Source organism: Homalodisca vitripennis, unplaced genomic scaffold (genome assembly GCF_021130785.1).
Source record: "Homalodisca vitripennis isolate AUS2020 unplaced genomic scaffold, UT_GWSS_2.1 ScUCBcl_2089;HRSCAF=6494, whole genome shotgun sequence".
Lineage (NCBI taxonomy): Eukaryota > Metazoa > Arthropoda > Insecta > Hemiptera > Cicadellidae > Homalodisca > Homalodisca vitripennis.
In genome coordinates, this window is record NW_025778260.1 from 20,240 (window position 1) to 33,032 (window position 12,793).

Below are 12,793 nucleotides of genomic sequence, written 5' to 3' on the forward strand. Positions count from 1 at the left end.
CCGTAAATAAAGTGCATATCAGCGTATTCTCCAGTAGTGTAAGGGATAATATAGGTATACATGTGAATTAAATGAATTACTATATCAGCTGCTCTTGTCACGTCTATTGCATTATACTAACATAAGATTGTAGTTATAAAACATTTAGTCTGTCTCTCACAGGAAGCCCTCGAGGATATCTTGGGTCAACTAGTTCTGGCAATATGCATTTGTGGTAAAAAGTTAAAAGTGGAATTTTAATTTAAAATGTTAACATTTTAATTCCTTTATTTTGTAATGGGTAATAGCTGCTCATGTAATGAGATTTGTTTAACAATCAAATGAAGCAATCATACATTAAGTCAAATAAAACCTATTATAGTTAGGCTATAATATTGCCCTAAACAAAATACCTCATAATTAGGTATGTCACTCATATTTTGAAAATATTGACATTAATCAATAATTTATTGTTCCCCAGGAGGTAGAGGTAGTCGTTACACGTTACGAATGTATTGTTACGGAAAGAGTTCGCCAACACTATTTCGGTGATATGAAGATGTATATGAGAGCTTCCACACGACACGATCATTCATTACATGGGCGCGCAACGGGCGGTGGCGCGTAAGTAGTGTTTCGTCCATGGCCGCTGGAAAGACCCGGCGCGGCGCGATCCTTAGACACCGCCGCCCGTGAGCTCAGTGGCGCCTGTGATCCTATGCAATCCTATCCTTTCACACTGATCGGATGACGAATAAATAAAAATATTGTAGTTCATACTTTATACATACTTGTTTCATAATATATTATTATTTAAAAACAAAATATTTACTACAATTTTTCATTTGTGCAAGATAGGAACTTGATTATTAATGTATGAATAGATATTATAAATCAACAAATTGAAGGAACACCAACACTGAAAGGCCACACGTTATAATCTAGCGAAAGCGGGTGAGGGGCAATATCCATCAGGTAGTGGTGGGAGAGTTGCTTACAGTTTCCGGCTGTAGCCGCCACGCGCGCCTGACAGAGCGTTGAATAGCGCTTGCAGACCTTTCATATCTGCCTTATTGTACCTTAACTTCAGAAATTTTTAATAAACCGTTTGCAGTTTTACTCTTACTATATTCCAATCTACGAATGTCTGTATTTTATTCTTTAATAAAAATTCACGTTTTTATTTTATGAAACGTTGAAAATACCCTTTTTTAAAACTTTCCACCTGATGTGCAGCTTAAGTTGAATCGAAATTGAAATTTTCAAAAACTAATGCACGTATACAAATATTTAGTTACTTAAGTGACATCAATATGTTTGTAATAGCTCAAAAAATGAGCCTACAATGAGGCAGATTTAAACCCCTTGGCATCAGCGTTCACCAGAGTGGTAGAGCGCAGCCTTAACAGCTATGTTTACAATTTCATACATACTTAATATTTCATAAAAATTCAATTGGATACTATCCATAAATTTAAAGAAATTTAATACTTTATATAAGTTATATTTTAATACAGAAAATGTTAATGAAATTAAATTGTAAGCACATGAACTGAATAAGTAACAATAGCATAGTAGTGCATTTTCTTGTCGTTTTTCAGCCGCAAATTTAATCTCGTTGTGAAAGTTTCTTAACTGAACCTATTAAAGAGTTCGATAATATAATTTGACCAGTAATAAATAGTAATGTACTAACTTATATATAGTTCGGATGGTTTATAAGCATTAACAACATACTTAGGTAGTTAAAATTATTACAGTTACAAATGATAATCTGTATGTAGGCTATTTTGAATCGTTTGCACTTTCTCAATTAATCGAAACACTAGTTTAAGGTACGGAACAGTTACATTATGGCATTATTTCATAATATTATATGTCATGTGTAAACAAGAGTATTTATTAAACCCATTGATACGTAAACACAACGTAATTGTATTGATTACAAACTTTTTTCAGAATCTGTATTCAAATGTGTGTTTAATACCCTTAAATTCGATAACAACTACCATTTCACTTTTAAAATCGTGAATAAACTATAAAGCTATCAGTAGTCCATATTTCTTACTATAGCGTACATACAATTGTATTTTATTTATAATGCAAAACTGTTGAAAAAGAAAACTCAAATAGTTATATTTAGATTTACAGCATGCTTGCAAGTTTGATACTAATGATAATTTATATATTTCTAACAGAATAGTTAATTTGACTCCCTCCCTGGCGTGGAGCTTTTCGTGTAATATATATCAAAGCAATTCGAACACATATAAAATAATTTCAATTTAATTATAATTTTCATACTTTCGGACAATCAATCACCATAAATAGATTTTATTTACAACAATAAGTCAAGTAAAACAGCGTAATAAATATGTTAAAACTGTCCTGTTAAACCTTTAAATGCGTTTTTACCGAAAAGCAGTTTTTTTTACTGATATGTACCTTTTTTCTAAAACTGTTAAAGATATCAAGGTGAAACTTTTACCACGCATATAACACACGTAGATGTGCAAATTGACAACTTTTTGTGAAACTCCGTTGAATATTAAATAAAATAAAAAATAAATTTCACATATATTTAAACAAATTATTTATGTATAATTTGGTAAACTATTAAAAAAGTTTTTAATATTTTCTTACTAAAAGTTGTCAATCACAAGATAATGATGTACAGAAACCACAGTAAAAAGTTCATAGCTCTATTGTGAACAGTTTTTGAGAAAAAGGGACATGAAATATGCAAATTTAACATGGGTAAGATAGGCATGTCCGACTCCCCAAAACCTTCCTTTTTCTCATCTGTGTATTTAATTTTTTTCACTCGTACTACACAGTATTCACTGGCTCTCGGAGCCCGAATATATAGTACCTTAGTAGCAAAACTGGCCATGCGAAGCAGCTCATGTAACATGAGTTTATTTTGATTTTTCCTAATTAGTATTATAACAGTACTAATTGTTACATTTATTCTTTTCCTTAAGGCAATGCAAACAATTTTAGGTATGGCATTTTCCTAATATTAAATTTATACCCCTTTAAGATAACTCCCCTGAATACAGAAAAAGTAGGAAAAAGGGTCTTTGATACTCTATATCAAATTACAAGAACTTAAAGTAGGAACGTATGGAATGTATAAATTAGGCTCAATAAAAACTTCTGAAGGAATAAATTTGGTATGTCTACTTTATGAACATGAGTATTTATGAAAATAACTTGTTTTTAATATAAAAAAATCTTATACATTTGATCACTATTTAAATGCATGTTATTAGACGTAGAAGGAAAAACAAATTTCCTGCTTTGTCTGTATGAACATTTATCGAGCTATGAATTAATATTAAAAACTATGTTCCATAGCCAAAATATATTACACCGCCTTAATGCATTCTTGTAATATAGTGTAGGGAATATTATTCTTTTGGTAGGTTGGCAATTGGCAAGACTCCATGGCTGTGATCGAACCAACGTGAACACCACCGTGAAGTTAGCGTCACTTTATCGTCCAGACCGTCTAGTGCATCAATGTTGCAGTCATCAATCTGAAGGCGTTAACAAAAATTCAAAAACTGAGATAAATTGTATAATACTAATTATAAAAAACGATCTTTCACAAAATCAACACAGTCTTTTCTATTTATTACTTTCCACAAAGGTTTCCCATTAAATGTGTCATGAATAAAAATCCCAAATATAATACCTAAGTAAACCGTAGGAATGTATCGTAAAATGGACGTCCTCTAATAAATGCCACTTTTGAGACTTAACCAAACAAGTGCCCGCAATGAAACTTTGTACACAGATGCTCTGTAAGCTGAACTTTGATATACTAACGTCAAAAAATGTGGTGTCGGCCGTCAGAGGTCCTATCGTCTAAATTAAATGCTCCGTTAGACGGGCGTTCTCGAATAAAAGTCACTCCTGAGACTAAACCAAACAAATGCCCGCAATGAAACTTTGAACACAGATGCTCTGTAAGCTGAACTTTGATATACTAACGTCAAAAATGTGGTGTCGGCCGTCAGAGGTCCTATCGTCTAAATTAAATGCTCCGTTAGACGGGCGTTCTCGAATAAAAGTCACTCCTGAGACTAAACCAAACAAATGCCCGCAATGAAACTTTGAACACAGATGCTCTGTAAGCTGAACTTTGATATACTAACGTCAAAAATGTGGTGTCGGCCGTCAGAGGTCCTATCGTCTAAATTAAATGCTCCGTTAGACGGGCGTTCTCGAATAAAAGTCACTCCTGAGACTAAACCAAACAAATGCCCGCAATGAAACTTTGAACACAGATGCTCTGTAAGCTGAACTTTAATATACCAACGTCAAAAAGGTGGTGTCGGCCGTCAGAGGTCCTATCGTCTAAATTAAATGCACCGTTAGACGGGGCGTTCTCGAAAAAAAGTCACTCCTGAGACTAAACCAAACAAGTGCCCGCAATGAAACTTTGTACACAGATGCACTGTAAGCTGAACTTTAATATACCAACGTCAAAAAGGTGGTGTCGGCCGTCAGAGGTCCTATCGTCTAAATTAAATGCACCGTTAGACGAGGCGTTCTCGTATAAAAGTCACTCCTGAGACTAAACCAAACAAGTGCCCGCAATGAAACTTTGTACACAGATGCTCTGTAAGCTGAAGTTTAATACACCAACGTCAAAAAGGTGGTGTCGGCCGTCAGAGGTCCTATCGTCTAAATTAAATGCTCCGTTAGACGGGCGTTCTCGAATAAAAGTCACTCCCGAGACTAAACCAAACAAATGCCCCGCAATGAAACTTTGAACACAGATGCTCTGTAAGCTGAACTTTAATATACCAACGTCAAAAAGGTGGTGTCGGCCTTCAGAGGTCCTATCGTCTAAATTAAATGCACGGTTAGACGGGCGTTCTCGTATAAAAGTCACTCCTGAGACTTAACCAAACAAGTGCCCGCAATGAAACTTTGTACACAGATGCTCTGTAAGCTGAACTTTAATATACCAACGTCAAATAGGTGGTGTCGGCCGTCAGAGGTCCTATCGTCTAAATTAAATGCACCGTTAGACAGGGCGTTTTCGTATAAAAGTCACTCCTGAGACTTAACCAAACAAGTGCCCGCAATGAAACTTTGTACACAGATGCTCTATAAGCTGATCTTTAATATACCAACGTCAAATAGGTGGTGTCGTCGGCCGTCAGAGGTCCTATCGTCTAAATTAAATGCACGGTTAGACGGGCGTTCTCGTATAAAAGTCACTCCTGAGACTTAACCAAACAAGTGCCCGCAATGAAACTTTGTACACAGATGCTCTGTAAGCTGAACTTTAATATACCAACGTCAAATAGGTGGTGTCGGCCGTCAGAGGTCCTATCGTCTAAAATTAAATGCACCGTTAGACGGGGCGTTTCTCGTATAAAAGTCACTCCTGAGACTAAACCAAACAAGTGCCCGCAATGAAACTTTGTACACAGATGCTCTGTAAGCTGAACTTTAATATACCAACGTCAAAAAGGTGGTGTCGGCCGTCAGAGGTCTATCGTCTAAATTAAATGCACCGTTAGACAGATGTTCTCGTATAAAAGTATTAGATTTTCAAGTATCAAGGTTATATAAACTAGATTAGTATATATACTGCAAAATGTTCAAACGTCGTATGGAATTTGGTACTCCAAAGTTTCATCATTTTTAAAACATGAAAAATTAAAAGCATTATAAAAAGTGATAGCTTGAAATTCTAGCATGCGGAAGTATTTTAGAAGTTATAACATAAATATTACTGCTTCTCTTTTGCGCACTTTTTTAAATGACGTTGTCCTTTTATATCCATGAAAAATAATAAGTAAAATTTGTAGGCTAATTAACAATATATTTTTTCTAACCTCACATATATTTCAAAAAACAATTTATTTTATATTTCATTTATTATTTTTATTCTGTTTACTTCTGTTTTTATCTGCAACAATTTATTTTTAAATGTGTCACCAATTATTTTACTATTGTAAAGTTTTGAACTATTGTTTTTTGTAATCACTGAATTTATTCAGGGTATGTGAATCTTATTTAGAGTTATTATATCGCATGGTTGTATTGTATTTAAATGTCGTGTAATTTAGGACATTAGGGTTTCCCTGATTTTTTTCTAATTTTTCAGAGTCAGATGTGGTTGAGGCTTGAGAAATTTATGTTATTGCTGACACCTGGTAGGTATGAGCAGATGTTATAATATGGAAGAAAAGCTATTGTGTAGACTTATCTCTTTACCCAATACCCCTCACGGAATTTCTGAGAATAGTTTTATAACCCTTACACGTAATTTCATTAGACACATTCAGAAGGGACACGCAAACTCGAGACCGGTTGCCATAAACCTATTGTCTGGTAATGACACCATTTCGAGGAAGGAACCACCTCACCCGAGCCTTTACCTGAGACTACCTCACTGTTAATTCTGTTGTAGTTAAAATATTTGTTCCATTCCATTATTTGAACGTTGATTAATTTGAACTGTAAAAATCATGCAATGCTAACAAACATCTTTGTACAACTTATACATGAAATTAACAAATCGATTACATGGAATAGTAGGCTAATCACGCCAAACATTCTACGTAACAATATACCATATATGACGCCAGGGACTCGCTTATTGGAGAAAGAAAACGTATTATAAGTTTTTAATATTAAAGCTCGTATGCATTAAACAGAGGTAAACATCAATTTAATACTAACAAATGACCATTATAATTTTCAAAATAGACAAATAGAATGAATAACATGATAATGATGCATTGACTTAAGAGAAAAAATCCTTCTAGAAGTTCTAAATTTTTAGAATTGATAATATAATTAAATGGCGGTACCATTACATCAACTCATAGAAATAGTAATACCATTGAAGCATTTATTTCATATTGACTATGTTTAATAAGTCATAAATTGCAAACCTAAAACATGTGGTTTTAACGCACAAACCTCGGAAATTGTTTGCTGCTTAAAATACAAAGTATGACCTCAATATTGGCTTTATATTATAATATGCGTCAGATACGTTTGATAACATACTGTATCGTTGAACTTAATATTTTAGTGCGGAAATATCAAAATACACGTTATTGGCATAAGAATGTATATTTAGAATCTCCTTAAAAATCGAATGGAAAATTACAAATCTGTTTCTGTATACAAAACGTAACACGCGTACGTTCTTACTGTAATTTACTGGAGATTATATAACAACTCCAGATATCTTAACTACACTGAGGGCAGTTTTCCCACTGGGGCATCAAAGAGTAGAGGAAAGGTTTATTTTTTACTCATAAATTTAATGTTAATGCCAATTTAAACGTGATTTAGTTTCTATACGATTCTAAACGTTTAGTAGTGTAAAAGACCCAACACTGATATTGCAAATATAAAAATAGGGTCGTTGAGATAACGATTCGTAGAGTAAAAGAGCTGCCCCCCAAATAAAAGATCCTTCTGAGACTAAACCAAACAAGTGCCCGCAATGAAACTTTGTACATAGATCCTGAATTTTAATGTACAAAATGTATTTGTTAATTATTTGAATAGCGCTCTTTTTATAAAATCACAGTATACAGGGTGATTCAAAACTAAACGGCAATCTCTCGGGAGCTTATTCTATAGCTAAAAACAAGTAAAAAAGTTCATATAACCATATGCCCGGAAACGCTTCGTTAGCGAGTTATGCCTAGCGAAAGATTTCGCCCGGATTTCAGAACCCTTGGTGAAGTCAGGCCGTATAAAAATGGTAAAGGTAGTTACAAAGATACAAATACGATTGTTTTTTATGTTTTTATATCTGACAAATTTATTAAAATTCGTCCCAGAGCTGTAAATGCAATACTTTCAGAGATATCTTACGTAAAACACAAGAATTGGTGCAAAGAAATAACACATTTTTGTGTTTAACGTAAGATTACTTCCATAAATGTTAAATAAAGGTCATTTTTTTTCTTAAACAGATTTGTAGAACATTTAATTCTGAAAAGATTCATGTGAATTACTTAGGAAAAAAATTAATAATAGGTATTGAAATTTAGCTTTATTTAAAAATAAAACAGACGCACAAAAATGCATATTCTTATCTGCATAGAATATTAACTAATGTTTAGGTTGTGAGTAACAGCTGATCATTTATTCAACACTTTTTATCGTCATATTTTCTTTGCAAAGGTTGGCAATATCAGCTGATCAACAATTAAGTTCATGAAGTAATATTTGAATAACCTTTATGGAGGTTTTTGTATTGTGGCGTGTGAAGATTGTATTTTGTGAGATCCTGTGATTATTTGGAAATATTTTATACAAGTGTATAAAATATTTTATTAAATATTTATTTTTAAAATATTTTATTAAATATTTTTATAAAAGTGTATGTAATTATCTTAGTAAATAATGGCAGATAATGTAAATGGTATGTATTCGTTTGAAGAGTATACGGACATGATACTGATTTACGGCAAAGTTAACAAGAATGGTTTAGCTGCAGTTCAGGAATATCGTGATACTTTTCCACATTGAAGAACACCTGATCGCAAAACATTTGAAGCTGTGGAGAGACGACTTAGAGAAACTGGTAGCTTTAAACCGAAGCGAATAGATATTGGTCGTCAACGTAGCGCAAGGAACTATAATAATGAACAAGCAATAATAAATGCTGTAGAATTATCACCAACCACAAGCACCAGACGATTATCACGTCAGTTAAATATTTGCCAGTCAAGCGTATGGCGGACACTTCATGAAGCACAGTTGTACCCATTCCATATAACACGTGTTCAAGACTTATTACCGTTACCGGTTAAGAAGAAATTGTTTACGACATCAGTATATTCTTCGGCGTATTCTCGTTACTGATGAATCCTGTTTTACTAGAAATGGAATTGTAAATTTTCGTAATACCCATACTTGGGCGTACGACAACCCACATGAAACTGCGACGAGGCATTTTCAACATAAATTTTCAGTCAATGTATGGCTTGGTGTTCTGGGTGATAATTTGATTGGTCCATTTTCCCTCCCTAATCGACTTAATGGAGTAGCGTACTTAAAAATTTTTAAGAACAAACCTGCCTACCCTCTTGGAAGATATTCCTGTTCAAAACAGAATAAATGCATGGTTTATGCACGACGGAGCACCTCCACATTTTTCTAATGATGTGAAAAACTATTTAAATGATACATACGGTAGACAATGGATTGGTCGAAATGGACCAGTAAAATGGCCACCACGTTCTCCTGACCTCACGCCAGCAGACATTTTCTTATGGGGTTGGATGAAGTCAATTGTTTATTCAAAACGGATTAACACCATAGAGGAGTTACGTAATCGCATTACAGAGGCGGCAGAAACTATCAAGAATGCTCCAAACGTTATGAAACGCGCTAGAAAAGAGTGGATTCGTCGTGCGAAAACGTGCATTGCTAACAACGGAGGACACTTTGAGCAACTATTATAGGTGATTATTACAGTTTTATAAAGGTAAATACATTTTATGTTAATGTTCAGTCTAGAATAAATGATCAGCTGTTACTCACAACCTAAACATTAGTTAATATTTTATGCAGATAAGAATATGCATTTTTGTGCGTCTGTTTTATTTTTAAATAAAGCTAAATTTCAATACCTATTATTAATTTTTTTCCTAAGTAATTTACATGAATCTTTTCAGAATTAAATGTTCTACAAATCTGTTTAAGAAAAAAATGACCTTTATTTAACATTTATGGAAGTAATCTTACGTTAAACACAAAAATGTGTTATTTCTTTGCACTAATTCTTGTGTTTTACGTAAGATATCTCTGAAAGTATTGCATTTACAGCTCTGGGACGAATTTTAATAAATTTGTCAGATATAAAAACATAAAAAAACAATCGTATTTGTATCTTTGTAACTACCTTTACCATTTTTTTATACGGCCTGACTTCACCAAGGGTTCTGAAATCCGGGCGAAATCTTTCGCTAGGCGTAACTCGCTAACGAAGCGTTTCCGGGCATATGGTTATATGAACTTTTTTACTTGTTTTTAGCTATAGAATAAGCTCCCGAGAGATTGCCGTTTAGTTTTGAATCACCCTGTAGATCTTTTTTAAACTTGTAGTTTAAGTAACGTCCTGGAAGACATTGAGAGGAAAATGCCTAGTTCTGATTTTGCATTCCTTGCTTTTGTAAGGTAGGTAGCGATGTCCTTGCTTCTACTAGGCAAAGTGAATATTGGGATTTGCCAATAGAATCATAAATTCTATTCAAAATTGCTGGCACAAGGGCGGCACACGGGCGGCGCCCTTTGAACCCCGGAGAAAGTTGGACCTCACACTTTGCTGAAAACCCTACAGTAGTCTAGGACCATCTTCCTTCTGTTCCCCGTTGTAAATCTCCAATATGTCAAATAAATATAAAAAACGATGCCTGAGGGATGTTTGGCACCATTCTTGGATTGGCTGTGATCTGTGAACGTTGTTTGCATTAGTGCAAAGTTCAACACACGGAGTGCTACTTGATCTTCTGTATCCTGTTATCTGAGGTAATTAAATTTTAAAATTTTAAAACCTATTATAAACTTTACCTGGTATGGATAAATTGGTATTAATATTTTATACTTATCACTCGCGATTAAATTTTTAATGATACATAATTATGACATAATAGATAAAGTCTATCATTTCGTACTAATAGTGAAATCGAAATTATGTATATCATCCATCTGAAAACAACAGATGTAGGCTTCAATTGATTATTTTATTTATCAAATAGCAACAAGTTTGAATTTTAACATAAACATTCCGTACTTTACAAATAACGGAAAATATAATAAGAGATTTATACTTAACAGTTAATTTCAAAACTCAGTGGTTACACGTAATCTAACACAACTTTTTTTTTAGTTTAAACCTTTCTACAGAAAAATTATTTTGTTCATACCAGTTACAAAACATGGTTTAATTTTGTAATACGATTTTCTAGACAAAACATTACCTGTAATGAACATAAATTAAATTATTACACGACGATATTGGTTCTTACCATGCCTATCTGTACACAGCAAGGAAGATATTAAATTAATATATTCTGGACCCGATCCAATTTCTTTCATTGTACAGACATTCATATCGCCTATTATTAAAGTAGGATTTATTGATGCATTTAAAATATTTTCAAAGTCATATTTAAACTGAGCATTACGGTATTATATTATTTTTTTGTGCACGTGTTTTTTTATAAATATGACAATTAAAACATAAATACATGCGCGGATTTAAGAACAGTGAATACAGAGGCCAGTCTTTTACAAACAAATTTATTTATTTGCTGTGCATTAATATCTGACCTTATAGTGCTAACCACCATCTATCATAATCCAAAAATAAAAGTAGTTTATTATAAGTTACGGTGACTTAACTGTGATTCAATTTGAAATTTATTTAAGTATTATTATGGAATTAAAATAATTTAGTAAAATGGAACTATTGAATTTAAAACATTTATTAAGTAATCGTTTAAAAATAATCAATGCACATGTATTTACGCTTACAACTTAAACACATTATCCTCCTTACTGGCCGAAGATACATGTTTCGATATTTTTTCAGGATTTGTCAGTTATACTAAATCCTGTTGGTTGATAAATCTGCTACTTTGTCATGGCTTTGTTTGCGTGGTGTCGCTACTACCATTATGGAATATAATAGCAGAGACAAGGTAGGCCTGCATTAACTTTAACAAAGGTTTCATAGTTGTGTAAATTTTGTATAATGTGTAGTATTTAAAAATGACTTTTAAATGATGCTATTGAGATAAAAAGAGGTTTGAAGACTGGCCTGAATAGTCCTGGACAATAGATAAATCACTAAGACCAAATGAAGGAGGCGATATAAGTAAAATATATACTTTTTTCATATTTCTGTTATAAACTTATCCTAATCTTCTAAATGAGCAGTTTTTGCTTATTTTCAAAACAAGTTATATGATGCGACCATTGTAATATGTAATCAATAATGCGTATTATGTTATAATAATAATAAAATAAGTAAATATTTATTTTAGGAGGTGTTTGAAAGAGTTAAGGTTATAGGGGACGGTCATTGTTTATTTCGGGCAATGAGTATGGCGTTGTGGGGTACACAACATCGGCACGCGGAAGTTAGGACGAGCATAGTGAACCACGTAGTAACAAACTGGCAGCATTACTATGAGAGAATACAATATACGCTCGGAGAAGAATTTAACTCTCCTCTAAAATATGCAAACCTAATGGGAAATGTACAGAAGCGAATATATGGATCGGAATTTGAAATTACAGTTTTTTGCGAGGTTTACAAGAGAAATGCAACTGTATACAGAGAAAGAGATGTTAAACAAAGGATTTGTGGGAAAGATACTATCTTTAAGGTTGCTAATTTTAATATCAATCAAGTGTATACAACATATGATTTTGTATTTCAAGGAATAGAAAAAGGTCACGAGTCAGAAGGCCATTATGATCTACTAATAAAAAGAGATTTATTTGAGTTGGAAGTCTCCGATGAACCCCACAAATCTAACACCAGACATGATACTACCATTCATAAAAGTGGCATCGCAGAAAACAGTTACATTTCGTCTGATCAACCTAAAAATGTAGAAAAAAACCCCATTACAGAGTCTGCAATTGAAAGAGAAATCGATGACTAGTTCAACATATCCTGATGTGTTAGAGAAATTGATTGCGTTTTTAAACAAGAAAGGATGCTGTAACCAAAAATTAAAAAAACGTAGTAAGGAAAGACACGCATTATTCAAAGAGGCTGCTTTGTTGATATTTGGGGACT